Source organism: Lithobates pipiens, unplaced genomic scaffold (assembly GCF_037356315.1).
Source record: "Lithobates pipiens isolate NorthernLeopardFrog02 unplaced genomic scaffold, aLitPip1_a1.2 Scaffold_3, whole genome shotgun sequence".
Taxonomy (NCBI): Eukaryota; Metazoa; Chordata; class Amphibia; order Anura; family Ranidae; genus Lithobates; species Lithobates pipiens.
Window position 1 is genome coordinate 145,188,180 of NW_027507790.1, and position 14,940 is coordinate 145,203,119.

The 14,940-nt window shown below is 39.0% G+C and overlaps 1 protein-coding gene across 2 annotated transcripts in view; it reads left to right on the forward strand.

The window, feature by feature from the left end:
- LIX1 (limb and CNS expressed 1) overlaps positions 1-14,940 on the forward strand; it is a 237,958-nt gene that overhangs the window by 107,672 nt on the left and 115,346 nt on the right. The gene's annotated exons all lie outside the window — the stretch shown is intronic.

Here is a 14,940-nt window from a genome sequence, read left to right on the forward strand (position 1 = left end):
ATTTTAATATCAGTCTAGGTGTTGGTTCTGGGTACCTAGTTTTTGGATTCTTGTTTTCATTAATTGTGCAATAATAAAGTTCCCTCAAAAAGCAGCTTGGTCCGCCCGTGACTTCCTTTCTCAGGGGGGTCTGATTTCCCGCTGCTCTATTTTTAAAGTGCAGACCTAAATCAAATTGAGTATTTGTGGCAAGACTTGAAAATTGCTGTTCGCAGACACTCTCCATCCAATCTGACAGAAAAAGAAAATTGAAGACCATTTATCATTTTCCTTCCACTTCACAATTATGTGCCACTTTGTGTTGGTCTATCACATAAAATCCCAATAAAATACATTTCCATTTTTGATTGTAACATGGCAAAATGTGGAACATTTCAAGAGGTATGAATATTTTTTCAAGGCACTGTATATTTAAATTTAAATATTCTTTCATTGTAAAATAAATAGTTACATTTAAAATATCACTTTTGCAAACCTCTTTTGCCCCATACATACGGTCGGAAATTCCGACGGAAAAAGTCAGGTCGGATTATGTTGTCGGAAAATCCGATCGTGTGTGGGCTCTATCTGACTTTTTCTGTCGGAATTTCCAACGGAAAAAGTTTGAGAGCTGAATCTAAAATTTTTCCAAAAACAAAATCCGATCAGACTTTTTCCGATCGTGTGTAGAGAATTTAGACGCACAAAGTGGCATGCATTCTCAGAAAAAAATTGGAAACGAAAGCTATTGGCTACTGGCCTCTATGGAGTCCCGTCGTATGTTACGAACATCACCTCGTTCCGAACTATCGGATTTTCCGACAACTTTGTGCGAACGTGGGTGTGCAAGACTAGTTTCGGGCAAAATCCGTCTGAAAAAATCAGACGGATTTTGTGGTCGGAATGCCCGACCGTGTGTATGGGACATTAGAGCTGATTCATAGCTATGGCACTCTCTAAGGCTTCTCCAAAAATCTATCGGAGGTGGATCACTTTATAGAGGGTGGTAGACCTGCAACTGCCAGGCATTCAAGAGGCAATACTGCAAGAACCTGAATGCCCTTTTGTTTCATTTTTTTAAAGTAAATACTATGCCACAACTGCAAGCCAAGCATTTCATTTGAAAAGGCTGTGACTGGTGATTGTATTGCCTTCCTAGCGCATAAAAGTTGTGCCATGTCTGCAAAGTAAAGCATAATGGTTGTGGCATGTGAAAAGCCCTGGGTGTTATCTTTTATGTGTGTAGTCAGAGGCCAGTAAAACCACAACTCAATTGCCTGCTTTTACCGTTTCCTGGCCACCCATTGGAATGAGGCCTTAGAGCAGCCCTTCTCAACCAGAGTGCCATGGAACTCTAGTGTTCCTCCAGGAATTGCTAGGACTTCCTGGAGCTGTGGCTGATTGGCCTCCTATTTCATTGTGCCTGAAATTGCATTTTTCAATTTTCCCATTTCATAATTCCAGACCAATGCCATTTGCCAAAGCCAGCAGCATGAGTTCTATTATCTTTTTTGCTGAATTTAAGGGTGGTATTTTGAACATCACTGTAAGGGTTGAATTCTTCATAATGACCACTAACATAAAGGGTGTTTTCCTGTTGACCCCAATAAATTGGTTTTAGTAAGAGTTTCTTAATATCTGAACATTTATTTAAGGGTTCCTCTGGGGTAAAAAGTTTGGGAAAGGTTGCTTAAGTAAAGGGTGTTTTGCTTTGTGTTCTGTAAGGTTACTTTGCTGTAAGCAAGAAGCATAAAAACCTGTAATGTATTAATGCGCTTTACTAAACAAAAATGCTGTACCTTCAAACTACATACACTTTTAGGAAAACCATACAGGACATAGAGAGTATTGCAAAATATGCAAACAATATACAGATGCACAAGCTATCTGTCCTTTCTAGAAAATTAGCACTGAACAATGTATGTAATAGGGAATACACTAACAGTAACTTAACTTGAGTTGGAAATTCAGTGTCATCCCCAGGTAAATTTAATTCTTTCAGTCTTCCTTCTATCCTACTGCTCCTTGCATCTTGGAGTCCTGTAAAACTACTTCTCCTTTGTGTTCAGCACATGACTGTGTTCAAGTACTTTGTTCCCTTCCCCTACTTCCTGTCAACATCACTTCCTGTTGCATGAGCTCCATGACCCAGTCATAGAAGTTCATTACCATATGAAGATGGAAAGCTTGCCTTCTTAAAACAATACACGGTAATGCATTATTCCATATTTATGCTATAACAAATTACTAAAATAGCAATAGGATGGTTGTTTTCGTGGCTGTGGTGATCTTGGATCACATCTTCATACTTGGTGGGATTGCCCGGTCGCAAAAAAATTCTGTAAAGATGTATTTCTTATGATTTCAACACTGTTTGAAATCCCTATCAACCCGGATCCTACAATAGCACTTTTAAACTTAAAACCGGCAACTCTCTCCTACAGCCAATTCAAACTCCTATTACAGATCACTACAGCCGCAAAACAAACAATTGACAAAGCTTGGAAATCCCCATCCTTAATAATTGCTGAAGTTAAAAATAGAGTTAATCAAGCAATGATCTATGCCAAAACAGAGCCTATAACTCAAGATAAAATATCCAACTTTGAAAATATATGGAATCCCTGGGTGAATAACTTTTTGCCTTCCAATTTTGATGTTTCATTACTAAGACCTTGGTAATATCAATTTATACTTCCATTCTCTGCATTCATAGTATGTGTTTATTACCATGTACTACCCAGGGGACCCCTACTACCTCTCATTTCTTTATTCTCTATTTTTCTCCTACCTAAGATTACTTTTTCTTTTTTCTTCTTTCTCTCTTCTACCTTTTCATCCTAATCTCTCTCTCCTCTTTTAATTTACTCTTTATATAGGTCTGGTAGCAGAACATTTATTTCTTTGGTTATCATTATACCAGTTGTACATAGTTCCAATATGTAGTATTTTAGATTATGTAATAAATTATTATTTATTTTTGTATTATTCAAAAACTATACTCTTGATAATAATGAAGACCTTTTTATTTTTTATCTGAGGTCATCTTATATTAACCTGGTCTAAGTTGGTTTTAGCCTCTCTTATACAATGTATGATGCAATCATTTGAGTAGTTAGATCCATGCTAAAATAGTTTTAGTTAAACTACTTTTAGTTTATGTTGGAACTACAACTCAATATTATTACCATATATGTGATCTTTTCTTTTGCTGCCGCAATATGTATTTATGTATACTAATTGTTAAAATTCAATAAACAAATTTGCCAAGGAAAATAGGTATAGCGAGACAGAGCGTCAAACAGCAGGCATCAATTGAGAAAGGATGTGAAGGAAGATGATCAGTTTATTTGTTACAGGAAATAATGTCAAAATACCGCTGTAAAATAGAATGCAGTAGAAGTTACAGCTCCTCTTTCTCCCTCTGCAGTAGTCATGCAATAGATAAAGAAGCCTTGAGGCGAAAAAAGCTTTGTCCAATGTTTTTTTTTATGAACGCTGTGTGTGAGATTTCCTTTGTTATTAATTATTTACTCCACTGGGCTGGCATTCAAACTGGTTGAATATTTGATCATTTCACAGCTGCATTCAGCATGTTGAACTGTCATCCTGGCTTTATATGGTATCCAACTTAGATAAGCATCATTAATTTATGAGGTTTTGATGAAAGTTACTTTTTATGTACATGTGAATATACAGTATATCACATGTCTATTTGTACTTTAATTAACCTCTTGCCGACCTCCCCACATACATTTGCTGCGGCTCCTCTGTGCAAAATCACATACAGGTACATGATTTTTTACTTCCGGGTCTGTGGCATTCACATGCACAGCTGGCGACTCGCTCCCGCCATGATTGGACACAGTGGGGGCCAATCAATGGGTCCAGTAGACCCAATGTCCGCTGGGACATGCCGATCTTTCCCGACAGAGGCAGAACGGCAGTCTGCCTATGTAAACAAGGCAGATTGCCGTTCTGTTAGTAGGGAAGACAGAGATCCTGTGTTTATGCTAAGCAGGAACATGGATCTCTGTCTTCCCACAGTTAAAGCACCCCCCTACTCAGTTACAAATCACTCCCTAGGAATACATTTAACCCTTTGATCACCCCTGATGTTAACCCCTTCCCTGCCAGTGTACATATTTTTGTATCCCTGATCACTGCATTGGTGTTACTGGTCCCTAAAAAGAATAGCAAAAGTGTTAATTAGTGTTTGATTTGTCTGCCGCAATGTCGCAGTCATGCTATAAGTTGCTGATCACCGCCATTACTGGTAAAATAAATAAATAAAAATTCCATAAAATGTTTGTAGACACTATAACGTTTGCGCAAACCAATCAATATACACGTATTGTGATTTTTTTTACCAAAAACACGTAGCAAAATACATATTGGCCTAAATTGATGAATAAATTAGATTTTTTAAAAATTTTTATTGGATGTGTTTTATAGGAGAAAGTAAAAAATATATTTTTCTTTCAAAATTGTCAGTCTTTTTTTGTTTATAGCGCAACAAATAAGAACTGCAGAGGTGATCAAATACCAAAAGAAATCTCTATTTATGGGAAAAAAAGGAAATCAATTTTATTTGGGTACAGCACCACACAACCGCGCAATTGTCAGTTAAAGTAACGAAGTGCCCTATCTCAAAAAATGGCCTGGTCATGAAGTGGGGGAAACCTTCCTCAGCTGAAGCGGTTAATGCCAGTAATTATTATTGATTAATTATTATTGGATGTAATTGTACTGTAGTTAAATTACATGCAAATCTAACATCCCGATGTAAGCATTCCTGTATTGACTTTGCCCTTAGTCAGGAACAAGAGGAATAATATTACAAAGAATGAGAAGGAAGCATGAAATGACTGAGACCAATAGCTCAGCTGAAATGGAAAGATCCTTTGGAACTGCATGCATCTCTGTACAATGGCTGGGAAACAAAACAACTGTCTTCTCCAGCCACTGTGTAAGACAAGGTGGGTTAAGAACAGAAGGGGTCCTAAAACCATTTTGTGGCTTTAAATTGAGCTGTATAAAACAATGTTCTAGACTACAATATGCTTTATAAAATTACTCAATTTATTGTGTAGATTAGAAGATGCTGTTTATTTGTGGAAATATAATTTTCCATTAATATAACTGAAAGAAACCAACTACTTTACACCATAAAAAGGGAAATTATTTGTAGACTGGATAAAAAATGGAAATGCACAATTAAAGGATATAACAGAAAAGGGGAAAATATGCAGATCAGCGGAAGATCTGAGGCCGCTGGAGTGGCCGAGTATGGCACCAAATACAAAAAATGGGATATCACGGATTTATAAAAAAAAATTGGCAGAGGAAGGGCTGGAGGTCCCACCATGCATAAAAAAAAATGGGAAAAAGAATTGGGAACACAAGGGAATAAACAAAAATTAGAAAAACTTTTTGAGATTGGTACATAGATCCACAGTTGACTCTAACACAGCAGAGATGAACTATAAATGCCTTACAAGGTGCTATATAACCCCCGACAAAATAAGTAAATATCAAATAGGGAAATCACTATATTGTCGGCGGGGATGTAAAGTAGTGGGAAGGATGGCACATTTATGGTGGGATTGTCCATAAATAAAAAGCTATTGGAAAGAGATCTAACAGTTAATAAAAGAAATTACTAACAGAGAAATATTAGAAGAACCTTAAACGTGTTTGTTTCACGGGATAGAAAGTTCAATAAAACAATACAAAGAATCTGATTAATGCAGCTAAAAATAAGGTACGAAGATACTGGCTAGAAGATGCTGTTTATGATCTCGCTAACAAGTCCATCTCTCCTGGATAATATAGAATCCTATTCTGACAGATAGGCCAGGTGGTTTATGTTTAAAACAAGCTGCGTTATACTTATTGTACGAATAAGTTAATGGACGGATCCATTTCCTTTCTTCTTCTTTTTATTTTTTTTTATTTCTCTTATTATTTCCTTAACTTTGGCCAGTCCTGGCATGACGTTCTCTTTTTCTTTTCTATTCTTATCTAAGTTATTGATGCTCATATGTGGGGGCTTGGAGTCCCTTTTGTGGGACCATTACAATGCTTGGCAACAAGTAATACTTTGGGAACCATGGTCACTGGACGTGGGCTTTCCTACTTGTTGGGCCTACTTCCAGGGATTAAGATTTAGGGTGGAATTGACTGCGATAGCTTGGGTTTTATTGTCCCACATAATGATCCAAGGGTTGATGGTATGGATGACCACCTCCCAGTGTTCACAATGGTTTTGTTGTTTTATATCCACGTTTCAACACAAAATATGTTATTCCTGTCCACTTCTGTTGGTGGTCAAATGCTCACCTGTGAGTTTAGAGAAGATCCACCCAATTGCCACGATTTTCTGCTGTTTTTGTTTTCCCTGCTTATGTACCATTGTCTACACAGAGCTTACAAGGATTGATCGCTGCTCTGTACAGTGCTCTTATTGCTTTTACTCTTTTTAAAAAAACATAATAAAATCAATTGAAACACAAAACAAGCTATGTAGTTATGTAGTTAAGAATAAAAGTGCAGTTTTCTAGATGCTGTACATCTATGTAGCATCACCAAGATATAGGAACAAGAATCCCAGAAACTGAAGCTCTGACCAATCCCAGGTCCCTTGGGTTGGACAAAAGGGAACAATGAAAATACGGGGTCTCCTGGCTCAGAAAGCTACCCATAAAGCCTGGTAAACACCGCTAGTCAAAGCCGCTGTACTAATGATCCAATGTTGCAGCAGCAATCTCATCTTCTGTTCTTTTGTGTTATGACAGGGGATACTCCCCCGCCAGAACACTCTGGTCAGAGCTTTCAGTCATTGGCTGAGAGCAGTGATTGGGGCATGGTCGACTGCTGGTTTTCCAGCATGCTCGTTTGACAGGAGCTGGCCAAATGGCCAGCTTCTGTTGGGTCAGCTGCCATACACGTCAGCTGAATGTTGCCCAGCTTGTTATTGAACCGGCTGATGTCATCCGACGCTAGGCTCGTGTGTACTAGGCTTAATCCTTATACTTTTATCTGCAGGGGAACAATAGCTCTACTCTCTCCTAATATTGAACCTTTCTTCTCCACCATAAATAAATATATAAAATACAATGCATTGTATCATACAAATCATTAAATCCTAATGCCGCGTACACACGACTGGAACTTTCCGCCAGAAAAGGTCCGATGGTCTTCCTGACGGCTTTTCGACTGAGTTATGACGAACTTCCAAATGAACGTTTTGAACGTGATGACGTACGACGGGACTAGAAAAGGAAGTTTAATAGCCAGTAGTCAATAGCTGCCCTTGCGTCGTATTTAGTCCGTCGGACCAGCATACAGACAATTGGTTTTCCCAATAGGAATTGAGTCCGTTGGACAGATTTGAAACATGTTCTATTTCTAGGTCTGTCTGAATTTTTTTAAAGAAAAACGATTGGATTATCCCACACTTGATTGGAATATCCAACGGAATGATTTAGTTGGACCTATTCTGCTGGAAAGTCCGGTCGTGTGTATGCGGCATTAGTGTACACATACCTATTTCTGACAAGAACCCGCTCCAACTTCTGCAATAGTTACCTAGGCTAGATTCCCGGAAGCTCAACAGCTTGGCCTGAAACCACTTGGGACATGTCGCATATCCAAGGAGGCTGCAGGACCAATCTGACAATGCCACACGATATTACACATGCACAGTGGAGAGCCAGTTGTGAGACATCAAGAAGTCACAACTGGCTTCCGCATGCAATGGAGATCCAAAGCCTGTCGATGAATTGGTGGCTCCAGTGAAGAAAACACTTGACTCCTGGGATGGTAAGCACTGTACCTATTTGTTAAAAGCCAGCAGCTACAGTATAGCTACCTTATGACTTGTTTAAAGCATGACTGAAGTTCCTCTTTAAAGTACTTGTAAGCCTTAACAATGAACTTCTCTTTTTTGCTCCATTTTGGTCTGTTAAATACACCAATGAAAGTGTTTTGTTGACTGTTCTATAGGTGTAAAAACAATCTGTTGATTCTCCCCAGCTATCTTTGTAGACTGCATAGTACCTTCTGACCATGTTATAGAGATAAAGAGGGGGCTAAAGCTGGGCATACATGTACCAACATTTGGATGGTTTAGCAGGAAATAAATATATTTGTATGCCCAGCTTTAGTGTACTGTAGTTCTAATATAGCGTGACAGTCCTGCAGTTTAACATGTTTACCAGAGACAGTACGGCGAGTGAGTGTTGTTACCCTAGGACAGGAAGTGTGTTACTGGCAGGATCAACAGGGGAAAAGTAATAGGGTATTAAGCCCAAAACCAAATGTGTAATATATTACACATCATTGGAAGTGGTGGCTGCATTAGCTTTCTTTTTTTGGGCTTTTTCCCCCTCTGTTTTCACCTGTATTAGCCCTTGTAGACACGGTCAGAGAATCCGTCGGAATGTGTCCTATCGGACCGTGTTGTCGGATAATCCGACTGTGTGTGGTATGCATCGGACTGATTCCGTCGGAATATCTGTCGGACCCAATTTTCCAACTTGTTGGAAATATTTTCCGACAAACTGGTCCGATCAGACATACTCCGATCATGTGTAGAGAATTCCGATTGGACAAAGTGCCACGCATGCTCAGATCAAATTCCTACACCAAAGCTATTGGCTACTAGCCTGAACGTAGTCCCGTCGTAACGAAATAACGTCATCACGTTCTGAATGATCAGATTTTCCGACAACTTGGTCCGACCGTGTGTATGCAACAGTTTCGACACAATCCGTCGGGCAAAATCCGTCAGACAAAATCCAACGGATTTGGTTGGCAGAATGTCCGACCGTGTGTACAGGGGCTTAGAGTGCCCCCACTCTAGATGACGAAGTACAGGGGCCACCTTTGGACAGCAGCATTGTCAATCTGGGGGGAGGGAAGTGTTAAGCCCCGTATCTAAATCTCGTAGTACTTCTAAAGCCCTGTACACACTATCAGATTGTCTGCTGAGTTTTTCCTTCAGATTTACCAAAACCATATAATATGAGGTCAAACCTTAGGAGTTTCAATGTGTATGCAATCAGGCTGGCCCTTCTACTACATGGTTTTGGTAAATCTGAAGGAAAAACTCAGCAGACAATCTGATAGTGTGTACAGGGCTTTAGAAGTACTACGAGATTTAGATACACTAACAAATTGAAGCCAAACTCCAGCTAACACCTATACTAATAAGCAATTACAGTAACATTTTTTTTTCTTTTTGGAATAAAGGTTTTACATAAATAAATAAAAGCTGATTATTGTAAGCACCCCTGTCATTAATAGATGGTTTCTCTCAACCCTGTAACTGTTTGATCTGCAAGTGAGCCTGTTCTTTTGAAAAACAACAGACTTATTGGCTGGATCACCAGGTGAAAATAAGGGAAAGATAGCTCAAAAAATAAAATGAATGCAGCCATCACATCTAAGAATTAATAAGCTGCATTATAATACATGTTTGCTTCTGAGTTTAAAATAGAAGTTTGGAAATCAAAAAAAAAAAACATTATACTCACGAGATGGCTACAGCACTGATCACAGTTGCAGTCTCTAAGACTGAGAACTGAACGATCAAACACCGCAAACTGCACAAATATGGTGATTTTCAGTCATCGGCTCCCTGCTCTGCCCCTCCAGTGCTCACTGAAGGAGGGAGCAAGAGGGGCTGGCTCAGGCTCTCAATGGCTCTGTGAGAGGCTGAGCCAGCTGTCAGTCCAGGCTTCTTTCTGGTCCGGCTCTGGGAAATCGGGTCACTGGAGTGCAGAACGAACTGCACTCCTGTGACCCACAGGAGAAGTATAGCCCAAAAAGTTTGGCCTATACTTCTCCTTTAATAACACTTTAAGGGAAAAAAAATGCACAAACGGACAATGCATTCAACTGTATGTGGTACAAAATACTGTAGTGAACATTAGGTGGCACCCCAATAGGTTTGTGTGCTTATGTTAGGACTTGTAAGTGTGTAATAGTTGTATTTTTGCTAATAAAAGCAAAAATGGATATTACAATATTATTTGCATATGAGGGCAGTATGAAGACCACATTTAACATACTTTGGTGAACACTAAGTGGTAACACAACAGGTTTGGTATTGTTACACTGGAAAATCTCAATAGAGAGACCTGTTCACCGTATATAGTCTTCAGCTCTTAGATCCCAATGAGTAGAAAGCCATACATTTCCAGCTTCAGTAATGATAAAGATAAGTGAAAGTCCACAGGGACCGAGGAAATTATTTTAAAAGAAGACAATCGGTCAAAATGTTATTTTTCTGGAAATATTATTTTAACATGCACTTTTATCATCATCCTTCTTCCAATATAAAACCTTTAAGTTCAGTTAAAGATAGCTAAATGGTTATCAGCTTTTGTCAAACATTTATTTCCATTGCAGGGTCATGAGAATATAATAAGGTAAAACACATTGCATTCGTCATTTCAGAACCCCAATATGTCATGGTTAATTAGATAGCTAATTTAATTGGTAGAGTATGAAGTGGATTTTATGTACATGTCTAAATACATTCTTTTTTATTCTTCTATGTATATATAGCCTCTGACAAGAACTCCCAGCTAATATCACCTTACATTCTGACCCCCTACACTACTAGTATGGGAAAAAAAACCTACAGAATGGTTTTCATTAATGGGATCTGTGCTAGATCATAGACCATCAACAATATGTATCAAATATATCCATCAACATGACACATACCCCACTCATCAAGCGAGCAGAGAAGCACAGTTTACCACCAGATCAAAGGACATTGAAGATAACAGGAATCACTCCAGATTTAGCAGATCTACATGCTGACCGCACGCCCTGGGTTAAGTTATTGTATAGAGTGATTAGTATCATGTGTCGGCAGATGGAGAATATACAGATCTGCAGAGAATATCCTAAAAAAATAGCTGGAATGTGTCTGTTGTGCTGATATAAAGAAGGAAGCAAGGAAAAGATCCATGCCATAAAGGTAGAACAGAGAGGCAGGAAATATGATTGAGCTGAATAAAGTTCAAAGCTGGAGAAGAGGAAGCCAAGGTGGAAATAGGGGGTACTGTCTGCAGCACATATGTTCTTATTCTGCATGCCAGAAGGTAATGCTTAGATAATCTCTTATCTTTGTTTGAATAGGAAGGCAGTAATCCTATGTTATACTTGTTGGGATTACTAGTAACAAAGAGTTAATGTTACGATGCTGAAGATACTAAAGCATGGTATTGACATCATAGAACGTGTACACACTGGCACTGGACCCAGTAAAATGTGGGGTCAGGCACATATGCCGGTGGAAGGATTACCTTGGGAACAATTTGCATTCATTTTACGGTTTCACCGTACAAAGTAAAGTGTAGCTATACCTATGAATACAAATATCATATATTGCAACTTACCAGTTCTTAGACATACAGGCTGCCTTAGTTTTTCTTGTTTTCTCTATTATGACCGGGCGATCCTGCTAATATACTTTCTGTCCTAGAGTGATGACACTCACTTACTATAAAGTATGTGCAGAGAGAGAAGCGGTGTTGTCACTTTAGGACAAGAAATGTTTAAGGACTGCAGAATAGCTTTTTAGCATGGGGAACTGCATACTGCAAATTTTCTTTTTTCAGGTGTCAACATGATGGTATTGGTTTCATGTGTGAGTTACCGTCTTTCATGGCCAAAAGCCAAATTACTCCACCAGACCCCACACCAGAAGAATAACATCTTTTCACTTGCCAGTGACACCAGTCCTAGCACTGTCTACAGGGTTTACTACTGACTACATTTTGAGAGATACCACGTTGAGTATGGATTCTCTCTACCAGCTCTTTTACATACATTACATGATACATTGTATTCTTTCCAGTCTGAAGATATTGAGGGAAGCTGCTGTATATTCAGACACTGTGGTCCAGGCCCAGTCCCTATGAGAGTTCCATTCCACAGCGGGCCCTAATAAAGGACCCTGCTGCTTAGATGGGCAAACCATACAGCTACCAGTCTACCCTTCCTACAGAGATTCAGTTTCCCAGCCACTGCCACCTCCTTTCTAGAGATGACTTAATTTTACTTCTTACACGCCATCACCCAGAAGGTTAACATAAATGTTTACACTTCAATCCTTATTCACTGTAGGAGCACATTCTCACTCTTTTCATAAGTAAAATGTACCAGATGGTTCACCTATCCAGTAACTTATTTTTCTGGTTTTCATTATTTTCAGTAAAATTTACAGAACCATGCAAGTTCAGGCAAACTTAATATTTTCCAAGTGCAGTGCTTGGACTGTACTGTGGTTCTCTATAGCTTAAGTTAAGCCTTATCCCAAAGATTGGATAATAACGTCAGTCCACAGTCCCATACTAGGTCCTGCTCCAGGGTAGTCTCAAACTTGGTTTCACGATCACATCTTACATGTATTGTCTCACTCCCAACTTCCCACTTGCTAGAAGACCACAAGGCCCAACCTCCTTCTTCATACAGTATGTCACCTCTAAACAGGAAGTGACACATGCAAGGGGAAGTTATACTACAGAGATAAATTGTTACAATGTTAAGAGTCAGCAGAGGCAGAGAGCACAGGATGTTCACCAAATTTATGGCAGAATCCACGGGTATTGTTTTTCATTAATCAAAGAGATATAATAAAATGCTTTTAATTGTTTAACTCAACAAAGGGAAACAAAAGTTAAGCTTTACATATACTTTACAGTGTATTTAAGAAAAAAACATTTTATCTCATTTTGGATGGAGTAGAAAATGATTTATGCCATCTGTGTCCCTTTGGGGAGACTTGTCCCCATGGGAAGATTTCCCCTCATTTATATTTAAAATTTTGGATTTTCCCTACTGCTTGGACCTTAGAAAAAGGAGGTACACACTCGAAAATTTGAATGTTAGAGCAACAAAAAATTTACTCAATTATTTATTTTGTAAGTTCCCTAATGCCGTTAAAATCCCCTTACTTTCCTTATCTGAGACAATGGTTACCAGGACAAATGGAGGGATCAATGTCCTCAGTGGAGATACATTTTGATGGTGGATCTAATCCCTTACAACTCTAAAATGAAAAAAAAAATGGTTTTAGATACACTTTAGGCTAATATTATTTTTTACACTAAAGGAAAACTGTGTTATTATGTTGTGTTTTTAACTATTTAAGTGAATGCTAAATACTTTTTTGGAGTGTTGATAGGCATATTGATGTCAAGATCATTGTTAGTTTTTCTGACAATTTTTTGGGCAAATTTTCTTTTACACAAAATAGTCATATCTTTAAAGGAAAACTCAACTTTCATTAAAATACTATAACATATATGATTGGTTCTCAAACTATTTTGTAATTTAACCACTTGCTTACTGGGCACTTAAACACCCTTCCTGCCCAGACCAATTTTCAGCTTTCGGTGCTCTCACACTTTGAATGACAATTACTCAGTCATGCAACACTGTACCCAAATTAATTGTTTGTCCTTTTTTTTCCCCCACAAATAGAGCTTTCTTTTGGTGGTATTTGATCACCTCTGGGGTTTTTATTTTTATATGTTTTACTGTTTACAGATTGACTGCAATGATATTTGTATTCAGACTTTGACTGTAAACCTGATCTTATTTTCAAGAAAACCTTTGATTGAGAAAAAAAAAAGAAAAAAGACTGAAAATTTGGAAAAAAACGCATATTTCTTTGTTTCTGTGACAAAATTATGCAAATTATTAATTTTTCGTCATACATTTTGGCCACAATTTATACTGCTACATATCTTTGGTAAAAATAACCCAAATTAGTGGATATTATTTGGTCTTTGTGAAAGTTAGAGAGTCTACAAGCTGTGGTGCGAATCGCACAAAATTGATGTACTGGTGGCCTATCTCGCTTCTTGTGACCCGAACAAGCCAGGAAAGTACAAATACCCCCCAAATGACCCCTTTTTGGAAAGTAGAAATTCCAAGGTTTTTAGTAAGAGCCATGGTGAGCTTTTTGATGTTGTAATTTTTTTCCCACAATTCTTTGCAAAATTAAGATTTTTCATTTTTTGATTTTTTTCCCACAAAATTGTCATTGTAATAGGTTATTTCTCTCACATGGCATGTGTATACCACAAATGATAACCCAAAAAAATTCTGCTACTCCTCCTGAGTATTACAATACCACATGTGTGGGACTTTTTCACAGCCTGGCCACATAGAGAGGCCCAACATGCAGGGAGCGCCATCAGGTGTTCTAGGAGCATAAATTACACATCTAACTTGTTGACTACCTATTACACTTTTGAAGGCCCTGGAGCACCAGGACAATGACACGTGACACTGATGACAGATGGCACTGATACGTGGCAATGATGACATGTATACGTGGCACTGATGACACGTGGCACTGATGACAGATGGCCCTAATATGTGGCACTGATGACAGATGGCACTTATACGTGGCACTGATGACACGTGGCACTAATACGTGGCACTGATGACAGATGGCACTAATACGTGGCACTGATGACAGATGGCACTAATACGTGTCACTAATACGTGGCACCGATGACAGATGGCACTAATACGTGGAACCGATGACGCGTGACACTGATGACAGATGGCACTGATAAGTGGCATTGATGACACGTGACATGGACAACAGATGGCACGTGACACTGACAGGTGGCACTGATGACAAATAGCACTGATACGTGGCACTGATGACAGATGGCACTAATATGTGACACTGATGACACGTGGCACTGATGACAGATGGCACTTATACGTGGCACTGATGACAGATGGCACTGGGGACAAATGGCACTGATAACAGGTGGCACTGGGGAGAGATAGCACTAACAGATGGCACTGAGAACAGATAGCACTGGGGTGGATGGCACTGGGGCAGATGGCACTGGGGTGGATGGCACTGGGGCAGGATGGCACTGGGGGAGGATGGCACTGGGGGAGCATGGCACT